The 20,798-nt window shown below is 38.0% G+C and overlaps 1 pseudogene; it reads left to right on the top strand.

The window, feature by feature from the left end:
* Positions 1-20,798, top strand: part of LOC114620554 — a 30,172-nt pseudogene that overhangs the window by 4,778 nt on the left and 4,596 nt on the right.

Genomic DNA, 20,798 nt, shown 5'->3' with positions numbered 1-20,798 from the left:
CACACACACACACACACACACACACACACACACACACACACACACACACACATTTTCTCGTACAATTCAGCAGCACAAAAAGAACTGTCTATGGGTGTTTTTTTGTTTGAGCTTCATTTGTTAAGAGTTTTCTGTATGTGTTTTGTTGTTTTATACTGTGTTTGTTGTTGTTCTGTTGTTTCTGTTGCTTATATTATTGTTTGTTATTTTCATTTTATGAAATAGAGAATGATGAGAGAGAGTTAGAGAGAGAAGGAGAGAGAGAGGGAGGTAGGGAAACAGAGAGTAATAATGATAGAGCATGGGTGTTAGTAATAGCTCAAGAGAGAGAGAGAGAGAGAAAGCTTTATATTTTAACATGCCTTAAGCAGGTCAATGATTGGACCACTCCCAAACCTCCATATAGCTAACACCTGCCCTCTGATATTCCTGAGTTATTACTAATATGTATGTTCTATCATTATTGTCCTAGACCCATTCAGGGAGGCCCATTGGAGCCACTCTTCCCTGGCTCTTACATGTTGACTGTTTCTCTGTTCTCCAATTTTCAGACCTGGTCTTTACTCCTCTCTTGGCATGGCAGTTCTATCTCCCTCCTCCTTTGATTCTCTCCTAAATTCTCCTGTCTCCCTGCCAAGCCATTGGCTGCCGACAACTTTACTTACCAATCAAAATGAACTGGGGGCAGTGAACATCAATATCTTTCATGCAGATTCTTGTGCAATTTGAGGGACCCAATTAACATAATACTAACATTAGACCAAATCTACAACACAAGACTGCCCACATATTTCAGAGAAACTGGTGACCATACTGAAAGCTTTTAACTGATCATTGTATAACCAGATTTTTTTAAAGGAGAAAAATATAAGGGTTCATAATTCACTATAGAATGATAAACCACACTCAAATAGTATGTAAATGTAGAGTGTTTATTTTGCAGAAGTCCAGCACACTGGGGTCTCTCATTACTAAGATGGAGAGATAGTGAACTTGAAGGCCAGATTTAAAGTACATTAGGTGAATTTGAGGGTAGGTGACCTCTATCTTAATCTGTTGAGTCCATCTCCAGGGACATTCCAGAACCATTACCAGGGTGTAGGGGCTGGAAACTGTTGCTGAGAAAGTCTGGAAACTGTTATTGACCCATTGTCCTTGCCTCAGGCCAGGTTCTGGGGCAGCTTCTGGTGTCAGGGCAGCTTCTGAGGAGCTGACTGAAGCCTTGGGTGTTTTTCTAGTAATTGATTTGCCTGGGCCTGCCTGGACTTGCCCATTTCTTAGGCATTGTCTCCTGAACTGCCAATTTGAAGCCTGTCATGGCATCAGCCTAGCCATCTCAAAAAAAATAAAGGATAGGGTATTATGATCAATACTCAAGCAGGTTGTCAGAATTGAGACAAAGGGCTGTGGATCTTCTACCAATGCCAAAAGGTATCCTTCACCAGAACGTGTCAGTTCTCCTTTCACCATTCTAAGTCCCTTTTGAAGGGTTAAATGAAAACTAATAGAATGAAAAAAGAGACTACTAGCTGCTTTAGTACAAAGAAGTAGGACAGATAGGGGGTTGGGGTGGGGTGGGGGTGGTGGTCATTTATCTTTCTGTAAAATAATTTTTTTTTCAGTTTTTCAAGACAGGGTTTCTCTGTATAGCCCTGGCTGTCCTGGAACTCACTCTGTAGACCAGGCTTGCCTTGAACTCAGAAATCTGCTTGCCTCTGCCTCCCAAGTGCTGGGATTAAAAGCATGTGCCACCACTGCCTGGCTGAATTATTTTTTAGTATAAATGTAAGTAGTAAATTAATACAGCAGCTGTATATCTTTATCTTAAACTTCACCTCAATACCTGGGCAATATTGATCTATTAATCCCCTAAACTAATCTAACTATCTTCCAGGCATGATCCCAAATACTTGCAATTAAAACTTCCATTGTCCATCTGAACTCTAAAATATCTTTCTCTCCTCTGGCAGATATGCCACTGGATGCCTTCCGCAAGTCTTTAACTCTTAACTACTCTCTCTCTTCTTCCCTAACTGGCTGAAGTTCTACCCTGTTCTCTCTTCTGCCCAACCACTGGGTAATCAGCATTTATTGATAAGGCAGAGAATAAATGGTAAGAATGGTTACACAAACTAGAGATAGGAGATTCTTGTTTTCTTTTTTCTTTGTTCCTTATGAACTGGAGATCATTAAGCACATATAAACACAGCTTGATGAGGCAATTACTCTAGTAATCTTGGGGAATCTACCTCTGGGCTAACTCAAACAGTATAATGGATGGAGGGCAAATAGAAACAATTGACAAACTAAGTGGCGAGGGGAATAAGTTACAGATTCAAGATCTCTTGCAAGTCTCTAAAAATGTAGTTTAAAGATAGGCGGTCATACAGGTACACCCCTGGAAAAGTAAAACTCAATAAGATAGATTGACTAAAATAAACCTTTTATATTTTATAGTATTATAGTACCAAGGAAGTGTTTGTGAACCCCAAAAGTCCAGCCAGGAGTAGATCTGATGTAATCAGATCAGGATCTTTATTCCAGCTAGCTTGGGCTTAACCTGTGGGAGACTCACTGGATGGTTCCAATGGAGGAAAAGCCCTGAACATTCATTAGATAAGGTTTTATAGAAAAGGACAAGTGAAGGGTGAGTGTTTCTAGCCTGGAAAGCATTGAATTGGGGTGCTACTCTGGCCTTTAGCATAATTGGCTGGCGCTGAGAGCCAAACCATAAACATAACTTCTGATTTCTTTCTAATTGGTGGTTGTTAGGCAGAGGGAAGGCTTATTGGGGGTTAACCACCGGGAAACTGGTGCTAAATACTGAATTTGTTATGGGAGATTAACCTGAAGACACAGGCCTTGTTGAGGTTAGCCTAGAAACTGAAGCTAGGGTCCAGCTTTTTGGGGGGATAACTTGAAAACTGGTGCTGGGTACCGGCCTGTTTACTTGAGTTCAAACTTAGGTCAAGTCCCTAAGATGGAGTTTGAACCCAAAAATATTTGGTCTCTCAGGATAGATGATGAAACATATAGTAGAAGAAGCTTGGTATTAGTATTTGGTGCTCATAAGAAGAGTGGCTCAGTTGTCTGTAGTGCTTTCAAACAATAAAGATTGTCATCCTAAAAGCAGGTTGTCATATAGTAAAATGTGTTTGCTTTGGAGGTGACATTCTTTAAATTCTTTAAGTTAGACATATAGTGTTAATAATAACAAGAATAATCTGTTCTGTCTGTATTTTCTAATTGTTACTGAACTTGTAAGCCTGGACATGTAATGAAAAGTCAAAAATATATTCTGTATCACTTAGATAATCACTAGTCTGTCTTTGTTCTGTGAAATGTATATAAATAAAGAACCACCTGGCTGCTAGTCAGTCAGAGCAGAAGAAATCAACTGATTGCTAGTTAGAGTCACAAAAACTGACTAATTGCTTGCAAGTCAGCTGAAAGATTCCTCTGACCATGGTTTCTAGCTCACTCCCTGTGCCACCCAACTCCTTATCTCCTCTGTAGTCTGTCCTGTCAGGAACGACTCACCAATTCTCTCCATGCTTGCAGAAAGCTCTCATAATATTCCTTTGGAAGTATATATACCAGTTGTTATAGAATTATTGGATCTCCATATAACTACATGGTATAGACCATTTCATACCTCGGCTATTAAACCACAGTCATATATGAAGTTCTCTATGGATTGAAATGTAGCCATTAGACACTTGTCTACAGATTAATTCAATTTCTATAATGTTATAACCACATTAAGATATTACCTTATCCCCAGTGAGTCAAGATGTAGGACAAGAATACAGTATTGAGAGTAAAGTAATGTAGTTACCAGAGAATTTGAGGCTCCTAATTTTGAGCTCTTGTTGTTAATAACACAATTTTGAGATAGGCTCAGAAGAAAGCTCGGGGACAGTTTTATTAGTGTGTGAGAGAAAACAACACAGGCAAGCTATAAATCTTGGCGATTGCAAGGAAGAAGGAGATGAAGAAGAGGAAGAAAGAGAGAAGCCATGCCATTTTGAACTAGAGTTCAAGAAAGTAAGCAAGTTCATCAGTGGGGGTGAGCAAAAAGCTACATGGGAAGAGCAGACTTGAGTGAAAGAGTTCCAAGGAAGTCATCCTAGGCTTGAAGGCTGTATCCAAAATTAAAGAAATGAAGATAAGGAAATAGGAAATTATGTGAATTTTGTTTTGTTGTTGTTGTTATAACTTAGAAACTTGAGCAGATTTTGTGGTTGAGTCTCCATAGGTGGCTGAATGGAGAAAGGACTTCTGGAAAAGTTAAGTTCATTATCTCACTAAGATGATAACTATTTCTCCAATCTCCTTAACATATCTTCTGGTGAATCAGCTTTCCTAATGGATGGATTCTTAGTCACCTGATTGATGAGCCTAGTTGGATTAAATCTTAGAGGGAAAAAGAAAGTATGTGATATTCTAATCTTAGCAGATCAGAGTGTCATGTGTCCTGATTTTACACCATATTTTAAACTTCAATAAAGAGTAAATGTGATGTTACCAGAAGTATAAAAGGTGATTTCCAAAGCCAACCATGAGTGAGGGGTCAATTCTCAGTGATGTCTATGGCTACTAGTCCCTGCCTTGCTACCTAACATTTTAAGATAAGATCAGTCAAATATATCTGTAACAGGTGTTGCCCATTTAGAAGTCAGGCACTGAGCTGGGAAAAGGCTGTGATCCAATTAACAGCAATTGCTGGGCTTATTGACTAGAATTCTCCTGAGGAACGGGAGTGGGTCAGAGAAGAGAGGAGAATGTTGAATATTTAAAAACTACTTTGGGATGCAAAAAATGGTGTTATAAAGTGTATGATAGAGACAATCAAGTTGAACATCTGGACTTAAACTCTAGAGCCTGGACTTATATATAACATGGTGAATGGTCAAACAGAATGTTAGTGCTTTGAAGAAAGAGAATAAGTTGGTTGATTAATTTTTTCCTTGGGGTTAAATTATATAGAAACAGAGAGGTATTCTTGAATAGATAATAAAATTGATTCCTGTCATGATAAATTTAACTCCTTGTTGGAGAAGATTATCAGGCAGTAAGGAAGGTGAGCTTTAACTTTTTAAATACAATTCTTGTTGTCTGTGAGCACCAGGTTTTTTTATTCAAATGTGTTTCCTGCTCTGCATTTTTAGACAGGTCTATTATTATGCAGAATTAATGAAAAAGTATTCAAATAGGCTGATGAATTTTAAATTGAACATAGTGCTTGCTCCAAGAATCCCACAGACTACCTTGAAAGGGCAGCACTTGCTTCTTTCATTTTCTTTTCTTATGCACACCAATTCCAGAGAGGCTGAGAAATGGCTAATGTGCTATTGTCTTCCACTTAGATATAAAGGTTATAAGAATTCTTTTGAACACTAACTTTCTACTTCACAGAGCTGAGGGCTTTGTGCTCAAGACTTGATCAAGCTTGTCCTTCTAATGAAACACTTGGTCCAAACAATTTTATCATTAAGAAAAGTAATAATGAATTCCTTATGAGGCCACAAAAGGAGATCAGAAGGTTAATGTATGTCAGAGAACAGAATACAATTCAACCACTACAGTGAGTGAATATAGATTTCCTTTATTCTCCTTGAAGTCTTCCATGAAATTTTTAGCACTGCTCTCTCTTTCTGCTGATAGACATATACAACGCCTAAATGAAAAGAATATGAACTACCCCTTCAGCTCAGATTCTCTGTTTTTTACACAGTGATAAATTTGGTCATAGATGCATCCATCACTGAGCCTATAGCACCGCACTCATCAAAGGTTAACTTCTACTCCGATTCTGCATCTTTGAAACGTGAACATCCCTATATGATTGCAATTACGATGTGATAAGACCAATTCTACCAATCACTCACACAATTCTATCCCATCCCTTAGTTACATTTACCTGTTATTACTCACCATTAATTGCATCACTTGATCTCAGTGAACTCTGTTTCCTATTTAATGACAAATGATGACTTTTAATTATATAGGAATTTCTGTGACTTAGATATCCTAATCACAGTGATCCCCCACTCCGTCATTCTTTAGTGTGAATGGAATAGTCTAGTCAGAAAGTATACCCAGAGAGAACTGGTGGCAAGCAGTACAAGAGAAATATGAATATTAAGGAAGGTTCTTTACAATAATTTAAAGAGAGATGAGTCCAGATAATTGTATAACAGAAAAATTACTCAACATTCACTTGAATAATTAGAAAGTATGCACACAAAATTGATGCAGGACTTAAAATTGGTGTAGGATATACTTTCTGAAGATGGAGAGCAATAAATGTTCAGTAGCTTGCTATACACAAAGAACCATAGTCCTGTTCAGAGATATGGACTATAAGCAAAGCATTATCAATACTCAGTTCCTATCAGAGCTTAGACAAGAGGGCTAAGCTTGTTTGTTGCCATCAGAAGCCATTTGCTTTTTTACCCTGAAAGAAGGAGAAATAATTATGCAAAACTTAGTTAGAGACCAAGTGTAATTTTTCAGTGTAATGTAGTTGTGGAAATACTTATAGTCTGGTCTTGGATGGGACAGGTTAGAGACTAGACTGCACTTCCTCCTGAGTGCTCAGATTTGCTTCCAAAATTGATCATTATCACTACAGCTGATTTTATGTTAACTTGACATAAGTTAGAATTATCCAAGAGGAGAGAGCCACAATTGAGAAAATGCCTCCATAAGACTGGGATGTAGACAAACCTGTAGGGCATTTCCTTAGCTTGTGATAGATGTGGGAGGACACTGAGTATTGGGGATAAGGATACCCCTGGGCTGGTTGTCCTAAATTCTATGAAGACACAGGTGCAGCAAGCAAACAGCACTCCTCTCTTGCATCTGTATCAGTTCCTGCCTCCAGGTTTCTGCCCTGGCTGCTTTTGATCATGGTGCTACATCTCCAGAACAACAACCCTAAATAAAGCACTGTGATTTGTTTTTCCAATTTATAAAATGGAGGGAATATTACTGGAGTTACAGAACATGTCAGAAAGTGGCTGCTACAGTGCTGGGCAAAAGTGTGGTTTTTAACTCTCTTCAGTAGCAGCATTACTCAAACTAAAGGTCTCCATGTATTTAATACTTTGCTGCAATTGAGGTAGAGCAGCATCCAATTTGGGCATGAAAATATGTTAGTTCCTAGTGACATATGAAGGGAAAAGAAAATAGAAGTGCACTCATTGAGATCCTACCTTGCACTCATCCACAAAAGCATCCTAAGTGGATAAAAAGCTCAAAAAAAGTTTCACAAAGAGTAGCAAGAAGGCAAGCATCTCCAATCTTTCCAATCTTTGGGTAATGACTAAATGTAAATGAAAAAAATTAAATGGATAAAAACAGAAAATAAGAAGTCAAAATATACCTATCGGTAGATGACACATTTTGACCAACGTGGCAGGATATAAAATTAATGTAAAATGAGTTAGATGACTTAATATTGTGAAAATTTCTATCTTGCCAAAGGCAATCTACAAATTTATTGTAATGCAAATTAAATTTCCCATGCCAGTCTTGAAAGAATAAAAGTCCTTAGGAAAATAAAAGTCTATAAACAAATGCCAGTGAGAATGTGGACAAAAAAAAAGGACTTTATGCATAAGTAGTGAGAATGGAAACTTGCCCAGCCCCCACTAAAATCTATGTGGGTGCCCCTTCCATAAACAAATCTCACAATAGGTCACCAAACTATGCCACTCCTTAGCATTTATCCAACGATCTTTAAATACATATATATCCAGACCTAAGTGCATATCAATATTTACTGTAGTACTATTTACAAAATAAATTATGGAACCAAACTAGGTGTCCAATAATAGAGGAATGGATAAGAAAAATATTAACAAATACATGACAGGATATTTTGTAGCTATAAGAACAAAGTTATGTTTAAATATGACAGGAGATAATCATTTGAAGTGGTTGATTTCTCTGACAAACAAATTTCATGATTTTTTTCTTGCTTATACTTCATAAAACCATATACATCTTGTCCATATATATGTATGTAGTCATGTAATGCCGTATCAAGGATAATAAATCTTAAAACATGGAGAACAATGACTGCATGGGGAGAGATTCACATGAACTTTTGGGGTTTCTTTTAAAGAGAAAAGAGACCAATTTTATTTTACAGCCTGATTTATTTTAAAGGGAAGAGTAGTGTGTAGTGTTGAAGGAGTGATCCATTTACTGTATTTTTTTCACCTAGAACAATTTTCTTCTTTTCATGTCATAGTTCTTGAGCACCACCCCTGACATGTTACCATGGTGCCCTCTCTGTACTGACACACAGGGTCACATCTGCTCTGATTCGCAAGAGTTTCACTGTTTCTGTTCAGGTTTTTGGAAGCTTCAATGACTGGACGTTTTCCTAACACATTTGAGTAACATTTCTATCACACTACATTTACAGAAAATAACTTAAGATGCCCAGCATAGGCCAAAAATCATGGGAAGTACTGAACCTAATTTAAATATCTATTACTGAACATAATAGATATTTTTCTATTAAAACATGGGATTGTACCTTTTCCCTCCAAGAGACAAACATCACAGCTCGTTTTGGTGTATCCTTTTTAGCATACCACTAGTCTTCTGCTTTGAGGCTATTATAGGTTCAACCAAAGTAACTGGAACCCTGTACCTTTATATATCTTAACTCTTGCTAAGCTGCTACATCTAGGCAGTGTATACATCCTGGGAACTCTGGACAAAAAGTATGATCTTCCAAATAGGTTATCTGATCTCAAGCAGTCATCCCTAAACATATGTACGTATGAGCAACCTTAAATGAACACAGAATTTTATATTTATAAATTTACATATATGTCTATGCATATACACATAATAATAAGAGGCCATAGATTCGAGAAGAGAAGGGATGGGGAAGTGTTGAAGAGCTGAAAGGGATTGGGAGATGATATATATAAGGAGTTCAGATAGAAATTCTCAAAAAAGTTAACAAAAAAAATAAGTTGTAGTTTTACTAATAAGCCTAAAACTAGAAATCACACAACTATTTTTGTAACTATGCTTCGACAAATGTAATTACTATGAAGCATTGACTCATTCTGCATCCCCCACTAGTCTCGCAATTTCCATCACAGATGCATATACTACTCAGATTGAATAAACAAGATTACCCTTCCCTTATCTCATTCCTTAGGATACACTGAGTGTGAAATGATAGCCAGTATTTCATTTCTCTTAGTTGATAATTTTGTAAGAGACCCAAGCATAATCACAGCAATCTAAGAAACAATTTCAGTGTATCGAATGTCAGATATCGTGGGCCCCTTGTTGAGATATGAGTGAGACAATCTTAAATAACTCCACATACCGTCCTGGTTAAGTTTGATGATACATGAAAATCTGTATGTTCAGCACATGGTGATTTGTGACATAAAGTCAGCAGCATTCTTCACAGTAGCTTTAACCCTAACATCACTAGGAAGGTTCACTGTGCAAAGACCAGAGATATTTAGGCCTATATCTGCTTTAGAGAAACATCCTGTGAAAGGCATAAGTGGCCTATGTTCCTATACAGCAAATGTGAGACAATAGAGAATTCTTGGTCCAAAGATGAGTAATTCTATAAAATAAAAATGATCAATTTCTTTTAAAACAATAGCCTTTAGAATGATGACACAAGCAGGAACCAGGAAAAAAGCTCTGAGATTCAGTAGGCTGGATGGTGACAGAATTGCAGATAAAGCAAGGCTCTGAGTTAGAAGCAAGGAGTCAATCAGTATTCTTGAGCAGACTCAGAATCTTGTGAACAGACAAGTGCATATCCATATGGCTAGGCACTCTGGGCTCTCTGACCTCCAACGGCTGCTTTGAAAAGGGTTTCAAAGTAATAATAGAGGTTTTTATGCGTAAAAACCTTGATGCTGTTTTTTTAGGAAATGAAAGCATGAAGGAAAAGGATGGAAATTTGGTATCTGCAATTCTCACCTGTTAGGATAGCCTTATTCTGGCCATTTGTAATGGTTAGGATATTCTTGGCCCAGGAAGTGGCACTATTTGGAGGCGTGGCCTTGTTTTTCTCATCCTAGCTGCCTGAAAGTCAATATTCTGCTTCCAGCCTTCAGATGACGATGTAGAACTTTTAGCTCCTCCTGTAACATGCCTGCATGGATGCTGCCATGTTCCTGCTTTGATGATAATGGACTAAACCTCAGAACCTGTAAGCCAGCCCCAATTAAATGTTGTTCTTTATAAGAGTTGCAGTAAAACCCTAAGACAGAAGTTGGTACCAGGGACAAGGTTATTGCTGTTATATGCCTGACCATGCTTTTGTTTGGAAAAATGTGAATTTGGGGACTTTGGATTTGGAAGGCAGTGAGATGCTTTAAATGGGGCTTAATGGCTATCCTAGCAGGAACATGGAAAACATTGTTACTGAGAGTCATTTGAATTGTGCAGACATGGCTCAAGAGGTTTCAGTGGAGAAGAACTTTAGTATGTAGCCTAGAGACTGTTTTTGTAGCATTTTGATGACAAACACAGCTGCTTTTTGGCCTTGTCTGAAGAGTCTGTTTGAGGCTAAGGCGAAGAGACTCAGATTAATTGCACTGACAAAGGAAGTCTCAGAGATACCTATCATAGACTTTGTTTTCTGGTTATGTCTCATTTAGAGGGTTTTAAACAAGAATAGCAAGCTTAGAAAGGAAAATTATAAATATATAGTTTGAGTATTAATGGCATATCAGGAAGTAAAATGGAGCTGAGTCCTGTGTTCAAAGAGATAACAAATTTAGGGAGTGGGACTTTGGGGGAAGATCCTACCCAGCTAAATTTAGATCCAGAGATGTTGGTTCACACTTTTAATCCCAGGAGACAGGCATGCAGATCTCTGAGTTCAAGGTCAATCTACCAAGCAAGATCCAGGACAGCTAAGTTTAAGCAGTGAAATCATTGGAAAAGAGGAAGCTAGTGATAATGCAGTAGAAAAAGGGGGCCATGTTGCAGCTCCTTCCAAGAGCAGAATTAGGCACCTTGGCCACATATCTCTGGCTTTATAGTCAAGAGGAGAAAGAAACTACTGGGACAATTGATGCTGGTTAGCTGGAGCTAAGAAATTAGCAGTAATTAAGAAAAGAGCAGCATCCCTGAGGTAAAATCTTCTAGGAAGTGTTTTCTGAGACTACAAAGAAGCTGTGTTCCAGAGATAGCTAAGGTTTTACCTCATGCTACAATAGGACTTGATAATGTGTAAGAGTCACCCAAGTAGTACTGGTTTTGAAGGGCTGAAGGGGTCATGTAGAGCAGCCGAGGCTTGGCACTGTGAGAGGCCATTGAAGGCCATTTGTGAAGGTACAGCTTCAGTTGCAGTTGATGGTCCAGAACTGAAGGGGTCATGCAAGGGATTTGAGGCTTGGCACCATGCAGAGCCTATGAGAGGCTATTGATGGTATCTAGTTTTAGTGGATGATCCCAAGTGTATTGAAGATGCCTGTACCATGGAATGATCACCAAAAACTGCAGCAGCAGTGGGGTGGATCAACTTGAGCTTATAGTGCTTAGGGCAGAGCTGGAGAAGTGAACCAAGCCCTTTGGAGGAGCTCAGAAGACCATGTGTGGATCACAGATATTGAAACAAGAATTTGTAACGTTCAAACTGCCTTGGAGACCCAAGATTTTCAGGATGGCAGAGCCATAGGATATCTCCTGAGGAAAGCCGTTAGTAGGGAGTAGAACCAGCCCTAGAAAGAAAGTTTGTTGCTGTAAACAAAGATAAAAAAGAAGTTGGAGATCTGAAGACTGCTTTGACATCAGACATGGAGATGCAGAATTTGGATTTTGCCCAATTGGTTTCCTGTCTTCATCTGGGGATTACAGTTAAGTGATTGGATGGATCTCAGAAGAGACTTTGAAATTTATTTTTTCTTTCTTCCTTTTTTATTGGTTATTTTATTTATTTGCATTTCAAATGCCATCCCTCTTCCCAGTTGCCCCCATACAAACCCCCTATCCCGTGCCCACTATCCCCTGCTTCTATGAAGGTGCTCCTTCACCCACTTACTGCTGCCTCACTGCCCTGACATTCCCCTACATTGGAGCATCAAGCCTTTACAAAACTAAATGCCTCCCCTCCCATTGAAGCCAGATAAGGCAATGGTCTGCTACATTTGTAACTAGAGCTATGGGTCCCTCCATGTATGATCTTTGGTTGGTAGTTTAGTCCTTGGGAGCTCTGGGGTGTCTGGCTAATATTGTTGTTCTTCCTATGGGGTTGCAAACCCCTTCAGCTCCTTCTGTCCTTCCCCTAACTCCTCCATTGAGGTCCCTGTCGTCAGTCAGACAGTTGGCTCCAAGCATCCACATCTGTATTGGTCAGGGTCTGGCAAAGACTCTCAGGAGACACCTATATCAGGCTCCTGTCAGCAAGCACTTCTTTGCATCAGCAATAATGTCTGGGTTTGGTGTCTGCATATCGGATAGATCCCCAGGCGAGTAGTCTCTGATGGCCTTTCTTTCAGTCTATGTACCACTCTTTGTCCCTGTATTCTCTTTAGATAGGAGCAATTCTGAATTAATATTTATGAGATGGGTGGGTGGTCCCATCCATCAATCAGGGGCCATGTTTAACCTCTGGCTATGGTCTCTACAGGTTCTTTCTCTTTGTTGGGTATTTCAGCTAAGAAACTTTGGAGTTTTAACATTGTTGATACTGCTATAGAATATGGGGACTTTGTACGTTGGAATAAGTGTAGGTTTGTTTTTATTAAGCTATAGCTAGATATGACCTCCATAGACTCATTAATTTGAACAAGCCTCTAGGGACCAGGGAGTGAAATGTCATGGTTTGAATATACTTGGCCCAGGAAGTAGTACTGTTTGGAGGTATGGTCTTGTTGGAACAGGTTTGTCACTATGGGCTTTTTAAGACTCTCATCCTAGCTGCCTGAAGTCAATACTCTGCTACCAGCCTTCAGATGAAGATGTAGAACTCTCAAGCTTCTCCTGAACCATTCCTGCCTGGATGCTGCTGTGTTCCCACTTTGATGATTATGTACTAAACCTCTGAACCTGTAAGCCAGCCCCAATTAAATGTTGTTCTTCATAAGAGTTGACTTGGTCATGCTACCTATTCACAGAAGTAAAACTCTAACACCATCCAAAATACATTAAATAAAATTTTTATGTATTTACTGAAATTTTTAAATTAAAATATACTTATATAATTCTCCCTCTTCCCTGTCTTTCTTTCAACCCCTCCCATGACCCCTTTACTCCCTCAAATATATACATGTAACCTGCTGAGTTAATTTGCTGTGTCATGTGTATAAATTATACTCTTAGACCAAAAATATTAAATTTCCCATTTACTCATAAATGTCTCTTTTAAATTGTTACCACAGTACTTGTTTCTGAAAAATAGTAAGCCAAGACAACTTCTTTGATCCATTATTTTAGTGTTTAATAACACTAAAAATGTCTAATTAATTTGCAGTTTGATGAATTCTTTTTAAAAAATTACTAAAGTGCCATGCAAATGGTTCAATAATAAAACATTTGTCTAACACATGACAGGTTCTGAGTTTTACTCACTAGCATGACAATATCCAGAGAGAGAGAAATAAGCTGTCCTTTTGTTATGTTAATGTAAATATTATGATATAATGAAACTTTAGAAATCCAAACATTCACTTTTCTGAGCAACATTCTACATATACTAATGAGGCAGATACCACAGTGGTTGATACAGAGCCACAGTAATAAGGGTCCTGAACATTGATGTGTCAAAGGGGAGGACAATGGATGAGAAGCTGAGAGGATAAAGGATGAGAAAATTCAGAAAGCTGGGACCAAAAGGTTTACATGGGCTTATAACTCAAGCCAGCAAGTTTATTGAAAAGATCAGAATCTTATATACTGTTTACAGAGGAAAAGTGGGTCAGGGTCAGCAGAAAATTATTATAAGATGGAACAAAACTGCAGAAAGTAAATCAAGGATTGTTTCACAATGTTAAATAGGATATCTTGAGTCCATTTCAGAGCAAGCATGCAGTGGCATTGGGCCCAATTACCATTGCCCTTAGGGAATGGGGTGCTCAGATTTTCAGGAATTGATACTTTAGCTCTTTCAAAGTCCTGGACCCAGCCTGAGATAGGACCTTGCCATGTCTGCCACCCGGCAAGCCCTTTTGCCAGAACTTTTTCGAAGGTCTTTGATTAGCTTGGTTCCCCAGAAGTGGGTCACAAGTTTTCATGCACTAGCATTAGACCAACACACTAGCAACTCCACTCACCCAAAGCCTCACCTAACAACCACATTTCCTGCACCTGCCTTCCACCCTCTCCATACCATTCAGATATGGAATCCTAGAATCATATAAAAACTACTAACACCACTTACCTGAAGAAAAGTTCTGAACACTATTTTCAGGTTGTCAAAGATTGACTATGTGAATCTAGCAATCCTACAGAAAATCTACTCCTAGTCTTAAAAATCTCACTTAGTCTCAACTTCTACTGAAAGCCAATTCAAACATTAACACCTGAATTTTCCAATTATGCTCCATGTATCTGATCAGTCACCTTAAAATCAAAGTAACAGGCAGAGGAGATTCAAAAAAGGTAGACAAGATTTCCATACCAAGAAACAGTATGAATTACCTAATTCCAAATGCCTAGGTCCCATTCCAAATATACAAACATGAATAATCAAAGCAATGTCTCCAAGTACAAAAAATCATAAATGTAGTGATGTCCCTGTTAAAAGTGATTTAGATTACAATTGTTTTGAAATAGCAATAACTAGAAACCTCAGTGAAAAAACAAAAACACAGTTGAATCAAACAATGAAAAGAATTTAAGTTATAGAAATAGCACATAATAATCAAAACACTAAACATAGAGAACAAAGATAGATTATTAAAAGCTACGAGGGGAAAAAAAACGAGTACCATATAAAAACAGAACTATACTGGAATTAGACCTGACTTACTTTAGACACCCTGCCACTACCACCACCATGACCACAACAACAACAACAAAAGAGCAGGAATCAAAAATAAAACAAACAAACAACAACAACAACAAAACCATATCACACTGCTAATTGATATCTCTCAAAATCAGTTGTCTCAGGTCCAAATTCCCTAATAAAAAGGCACAGAGTAACATAATTGAGGCAAACCAGGATTTACTCTTCTGCCAAGTAACATACTCTAACATCAAGGATAGACATCTCTGAAGATAAAAGAATGGGAAAAAATATTCCAAGCAAATAAGAAGCTAAGAATCAAGCTGGTATAGCCCTTTTAATATCTGTCAAATAGATTTCAAACAAAAACTAATCAGAAGAGATAGGAAAGGATACTACATTATCAAAGGAAAAGTCCACCTAGAAGACATTTAAATTATTAATATCTATGTATGAAACACAAGAGCATTAATGCTCATAAATGAAACACTACTACAGTTTAAACCATATTGCCAGGCATGGTGGCACATGACTTTAACCCCAGCAGTCAGAAGGCAGAGGCAATTAGATCTCTGAGTGTGAGACAAACCTGGCCAGAGTGAGTTCCAGGACAGTCAAGGATACACAGAGAAATTCTGTCTCAAAAAAAACATCACATATGTAATCTTAAACATTGATCATGGGAGAAAATATCCCCCCTCACCAATAGACAGGTCACCCAGACAAGAACTAAACAGAGAAATACTAGAGCTAACTCACTTTATAACCCAAAAAGATTGTACCTAACAATATTGATTGAACCTGTCACCAAAACACAGAAATTATACCATTTCCTCAGCACCTCATGGAACTTTCCCTAAACTAACCACATAACTCAGATACATAGCAAGTCTCCAAGATACATATACGGAAAGAACACACTTCCTGCTAACATTTTTGATATAGGAAAGTACTCTGTATGCTACTGAAGGAGAAACATAAGCAGTTGATAGCTAACTGGTAATAAACTCAACACATCTTTGGAAGTTTCTTGTCTCATAATGTATATCAGAGTCATGGATTTTTCTTAATCTTATTTTTAATTTTTATTTTGTCTTGTGTATTTACTTTTAAATTTATTTATTTATTTATTTACATTCCAAACGTTGTCCCTATTTATACCTCACAGACTTTCTTCCTCCACCCACCCTCCCCTTAACCTTTGTGAGGGTAGCACTGCTATTCCCTGACCCTGGTGCATCATGTCTCTGCAGGATTAGGTGCATCCCCTCCCATTGAGGCCAGGAAGAACAGCCCTCTGCTATATGTACTAGTGGGGCCCTGAATCCACTAGTGTGTGCTCTTTGGTTGGTGGCTTAGTCTCGAGGAGCTTCGAGTGGTCTAGGTTATTTGACACTCTTGGTTTTCCTGTGGGGTTGTCATCTCCTTGATGGCCTTTATTCCTTCATCTAACTCCTCTATAGTGGTTTCTGACCTCCATCTAATATTTGTCTGTGGGAATCTGCTTTTGTCGCAGTCAGTTGCTGTGTAGAGCCTCTCAGAGTGCTGCTATGCTAGGCTCCAGTCTGCAGGCACAACCTAGCAACACAGTGTGAGGAATTGGTGCTTGCCCATAGGATAGGTCTCAAAACGGGCCAGTCAGTAGTCAGCCCTTTTCTTTAGTTTCTGTTCCATCTTTGTCCATGTAATTCTTTTAGACAGTACCAATGTTAGTTCAAAAGCTTTGTAGGTGGATTGGTGTCCACATCTCTCCAGTGGGGGTTCTGAATGTTGTCTCTTCAGGTTCCGTATCTCCACTGTAGAGCATTTTGCCTAAGGTCACCTACATTGACTTCTGGGATCCTCTCTCATCCCAGATCTCTCGGACTTCCTAGAGAATACTCCGCCTCACCCCTTTTTATCTTATTTATATAGTTTTTTTCCTCTCTCTTTTTTTTTTACCCTACAGTCTTTCATGTTTATATCCTGACTTTTAGTTCAGTGGTTTTTATGAGATTCCAGAGTATACAAATAAATGGACTTCTGTAGGGGGTGATTCTGATGCTAAGGTCCTAGTCCCCAGTTGGTTATTGATCAATCAATAAAGATGATAAGGAGCCAATTGCTGGGCAGAAGAAAAGAGAAAAGACTTCCCGGGTTCCTGCGTGCAGGCTAAAAGACACAATAAGAGAGAATTTCACCATGCTATGGAGGGAGAAAATGTGACCAGTCTAGTGAGATCTCAGGTGGCACAACCGTAGGCCACTTCTCCAGGTGGAAGATTAGAGACACTACTAAGCAGAGGGCGTTTTGGGTTGGCAGGACACTAAACTAAGGGCAGATTAAGAGGCGCTGAGCTAAGAGCATTGGAAAGGTCCCGCTAGCCACAGGGGATTAGGCGCACCCAGCAATTGAGCCAATAAGGCAGGATGAAATTGAGGTACATGTGTGTATGTACTTTTCATCTGTAGATCCAATATTCTCTGAACAGGGAATGATAGCACGTTTTGCCTGGAGCTTAAAGAAGGGTAGCAAAAACTATACACTAGAGGTTTTAATGTCTATATCTATTTCTTGTGAATTTTCTAGGGCATTTTTCCTTATTTGTGTGTTTTGTCCAATTCTGATGTGTTAACTTTTGTCATTATGTTATATTTTGTCTTATTATTATCCCATAGAAGCCTGTATTTTTTTCCTAATGATAGTGACAAAGGAGTGGAAAGAGATGGGAAAGAAAATGGAAGGAACTGACAGGAGAAGAGGGAGGAGAAACTGAAATCAGGATATACTATGTGATGAAAAAGCCTTCTATTTTCAATAAAAGGGAAAACATATTTATAGTCACAAAAATTTGTTTTTCTTATTTCTTTATTTTAGAATTTAAAACTTTTACTTGACACAAAGTATACATATTTATGCTATATGGTGTGCAAACCTGATACATGTATGCATTAAGCTACAGTAATTAACATTTCTACCTTTTAAAACACTCATAATTGTATTGTGTAAAAGCTGTAAAAATTCCCCTCTATTGTTTCTTTATAAACATATAGAAAATTGCTACGTAATCAGGAAACAATGTTGCACAACAGAATTTATTTTAAAATACACTTTGGAAATGGAACATGCATTAGTTAAATGCATTGGCTGTCATTTGTTGGGAATGTGTCATCACAACATGTGATGAGAGGTTAAAGATGGAAATAATTTTCTTAGTAGACTTTCTCCCGCAGGAGATAACTGCTTTCCCTCTGTGTCTTTACATGATCAATTCTCTTAGCTTTCACATTACTGGTGTTTTCTCCTGCTGTTTTAAGAACAGGAGCTATAGTAGCTAGGACCTCACCCTTATGATAACATTCACCTGATCATCATGTTATCTCCACATGGCCTCTATTTTCTAATTCAGTGGTGTTAAAGCTTAGGTAATTAGATATGATAAGTGGCTCAGTGCAGCCTATAATATATATTAAACTAAGTGATCTAAAATGTAACAATCTATTTATCTAAATTTCAAGGAATGTGAAGCCACTATGAATTGTTCTCATATTACTGAAGCTTTATTATCCCAAGTTTGCTTTCTGGTTAGCATTTTTTATTTTTTGTAGCAGCCACTTCCTGTGTACTTTATATTTCCCCACATTCAGTCATCTGAGTGGTCCCTGCTGTGTCATGTTTTCCATCAGACATGAAGGCCATTCATGGCTCAGTGGGAATTCAGAGTGAAGCAAAACTCCTCCAAGGAAGACAATTTTCTGCCTGCATTTGAACCTGAATGGAAAGAGTGGGAAGGAAGAGAATGGCTGTGATATATAACTAGTGTTGGCACATTACAAGAACTCTGAAATAAGGATGTAAGTCTTGTTGTTGCTTTTTTTTTAAATCAGGTGTGAATAACAGCAAGAGTTTCCAAATGTGCTTGGATATTGGCTAAACATTAAAAGAAAAAACGATTACAGTGATCTGTGAGAATCATGATTGTATTTAGTGAAAAATTAAAGCCATAAGAACATTTTAACCCACTTTGCTATCAAAGGGATGTGGCAACTAGCAATTTCTGATATGCTTCAAGGGTAAAAATGAAAACATCTATCAATTGAAGGTCTGTGAAAGCGGTGAAGCTGTGGCATACCCAAGGCTGTATATTGTAATCCCATTTGTCATGTTCATTTGAGGACTAGAATATGAGGAGGGATACATTGTTAAACATCAAGTCCTAAAACCTACCTGCAAGCTTCAAGCAAGTACTCTTTCCAGTCTCCTTCATGTTCTCTTTTGTTATTGTCACAAAGCCAATGACAGCATCAAACAGCCAGGTCTTAGCCTATAGCTACAAGCAATGTCCCTTGTAGATCTTTTCTATCATTCTCAGTAGTTGTATACATAGCTTAACTGCTAAAAATAAGACTCAACTATAGGAATGTGTCTCTTTGATATGAGGATTATTCTGATCTAAAAGAAATCAATAGATACTAGAAATCCCTGCCTTACTTTCATCTGCCTAAATTCAGGTCGTCTGCTTACCTTTGTGAAAATGGGTTCCCTCTCAGCATTCTTTCTCATTCTAAAGGAAGAGAAGCACAGATTTTATCCACGTTGCATGATGTGCAGCAAAGACTTAATCATTGTGATATATATAAGCAGTCCTTGAATGCGTGAGACAGAAAATATATATATCAATGTATTATTTATACCATACATATACCAATGTATTATTTCATAAAGTACTATACATTTCTCTCACTCCACAAAATTATTAGCAATTTTGTAGTGATTATTAGTTGGTGGCTATTTCATACAGTATCATATTCTCAAGACAAGACTTTCAAGAAATACATCAAATATATACATATATTTCTTATGATATTAAAAATGTTTAGAATATTCAATTAGCAAGGTGCAAGTGCTAGTATTTTATAGAAGTACTGAGCAGGTAAAGGAGACAGGGATGCCAGAGGATCCAATGGATGCCCCTCTTGTCTCAGTGGGGAGTAACTAGTAAATACCAGATGAAGTAACTTATACTCTAGGTGATAGGGCTCATCAGGACCCATACAGATTTGCAAGTATCTACAATGTTTGGATTTTGTAGCAGCTGGATAACAAGAGAAAATGTCTGATATCACGAGTTCTCATTGGCATGATGGAGTATGTGTTACATGTATACATACATGGTGGTGTGTATGTAGTATACCATGGGTGTTTTATATGCATATACATTATTTGTATGTGTAGTACATTAATATGTATGGGATGAACACATATATTCTAGTTTTGACATGAGTATTCATGTAGTGCATGTGTGTATCTATATGTGTTGCCCACAGAGGTATGCATACAAGATGTTCATAGGTACAGACTGGTATGAATATGTAGTTGGTGTGTATGTCTGAGTACATGTGTAGATACACTCAAAAGTGCAGTGTTATTGAGTGTATATTGTGCATGTAGCTGCATATGCTGTAGATGTTAAGTATTCTAGAATATATATATATATATATATATATATATGTATATGCACAGAACAAATGCAAAGTTAGATCAACAATTAAACTCATAATAGACAAACAAGAACCCAAACTATTCAACAGTTAATCCCGAAACCTAATAAACAATTAAGAAGAAGCCTTAGAAAAACTACAAGTGACAAAGTAACAAGACAGTATTCTAGGATTTGAGGTAGCAATGCAATAGTCAACAGAGTCAGGAAAAAAATCCAGTAATCACACCAGTCAGTGCCCATATCCTACATTTCCACTTCTCCGTCTCTCTGTCTGTCTCTATCCCTATTTCTGTCTCTATCTCTCTGTGTCTTTCTCTGTGTGTCTCTCTCTCTCCTTTCCTCCCTTCCTCCCTT

This window comes from Grammomys surdaster, unplaced genomic scaffold (genome assembly GCF_004785775.1).
Source record: "Grammomys surdaster isolate TR1022 unplaced genomic scaffold, NIH_TR_1.0 169, whole genome shotgun sequence".
NCBI lineage: Eukaryota > Metazoa > Chordata > Mammalia > Rodentia > Muridae > Grammomys > Grammomys surdaster.
Note: the sequence above shows the minus strand (reverse complement) of the source record. Positions and strands in the feature narration are given on the sequence as shown.